General features: G+C 37.2%; 1 long non-coding RNA gene across 1 annotated transcript; it reads left to right on the plus strand.

The window, feature by feature from the left end:
• Positions 1-845: 845 nt before the first annotated feature.
• Positions 846-1,372, plus strand: LOC135086331 (uncharacterized). The gene is made up of 2 exons (XR_010260409.1): positions 846-1,060; positions 1,166-1,372. It is a non-coding gene; the product is annotated as an uncharacterized LOC135086331 (long non-coding RNA).
• Positions 1,373-1,619: the final 247 nt, after the last annotated feature.

Raw genomic sequence — 1,619 nt, forward strand, 5'->3', positions numbered from 1 at the left:
GGTTCTGGTTCCAAAATCTGGAACCAGGTCGAAAGTCAGTGGTGGTGACACTTCATCTGATGATTTAGAAGCCGCACTTAGCCTCCTGATTCTCTTGGGTGGTTATCTTCCTACTCCAAACAACCCAGATCACCCCTAAAAAGCGAGCAGCCTTTTCAGGCTGCTGCATGCTTCTGGTTATAAAGCTGGTGATTGAAGAATTTCAGCCAGTTCGACTGCTGCATAGTTTCCCAGAGAGTTCCAGAGATCCATTTCCGCTATCTTGCGTTTCCACTGTAAGTTGGGTATCAAATTATCTTCAATCGAAGACGTGAACACAGTTCGGTACCAGTTGGCGTCAATATCCCTCGTATTTTTTTAATGGTCTTGCAGGATTCCTATGTGTCCTATCTGCATTTGCTTCTACTGGATGGTAAGAGGAGTGTGAGGTTCAGGAGGTACTCCAACGACGCTGATGGAGTGGTTCTTATACATCCAAATGCAGCTATACTTGCAAGGCGTTACAGACTTTGAAGTAGGTTTTTTACTTTGTTTTCAGTTTTTTGTTAAAGATACTTATTTTTTATTTCTCAAATAAGGAATAGCTTAAGGTTTTGTAGTAATTTTCATTTAAATAATTAATTTTTACTAACAAATAAACAATGTTTTAATTTACTACAAAGCTGGCAATGTGCACTTAAAGATACATACTATATTTCCAAAACTACATACCTAAGATTTTTTTTCGTATTTTTTACATGATTTTTACTCGTCCTAAATCCAATATTTATAGTGTAAATCACAAATATTAACCAAAATCGTCTTTGCCAAGTATAGGGTTAAATTTACAAATACTTAAAGTATTGTCTTAATACTCATTTGTTTTCGATGCTCGCTAATTTTAATTATCAAAATCGCTACAGTTTATGCACTTGGACCGCAACAGTGCTGAAATTGCATATTCCGCCTTCAATAGTCAGTTGTGTCAATTTGTGTGAAAGTGTTAGTAGTGTATAGTGGGAGCCTAATTAATTCATAAGGAATATCTTTTAGGTTTTGTATTCTTGGATGTAACCTAACAGTAAGCTGCCATTGGTATAACATTTTACCTATGTTGGATGGAGAGACATGAGCCAAGCTGGTACAGAATATACATACATACTGTAATTCTGTGTGTTCTCTCGAGGCAATCGGCTCATCCACATGGTTGAACGGTTTACCCATGGTGCTACCGCTGTATAAGGGCATGCGTCATATTGGCCCATGAATACGAATCTTATAGAACTTATGAATTATTATTGACTCTCACTCAAGATATTATAGTGTGTAACTCAATCGGTTTATAATTCTCATATTTGAGGTTCTCGTATACATGGATGTAACCTAACAGTAAGCTGCTATTGGTATAACATTTTTACTCGTGTTGGATGGAGAGTCATGAGCCAAGCTGGTACAGAAAATTACATAAAAGTAAATTCTGTGTGTTCTCTCGAGGCAAGCTGCTCATCCGCATGGTTTTAAGGTTTACCTATGGTGCTACCGCTGTATAAGGGCATACGTCAAACTGACCCATGTATACAGATTTCTAAAAAGGAATTGTAAATTCCAATTGGGTTTGTTTTGTCATGTGATCGAAAGTG

Source organism: Ostrinia nubilalis, chromosome W (assembly GCF_963855985.1).
Source record: "Ostrinia nubilalis chromosome W, ilOstNubi1.1, whole genome shotgun sequence".
Lineage (NCBI taxonomy): Eukaryota > Metazoa > Arthropoda > Insecta > Lepidoptera > Crambidae > Ostrinia > Ostrinia nubilalis.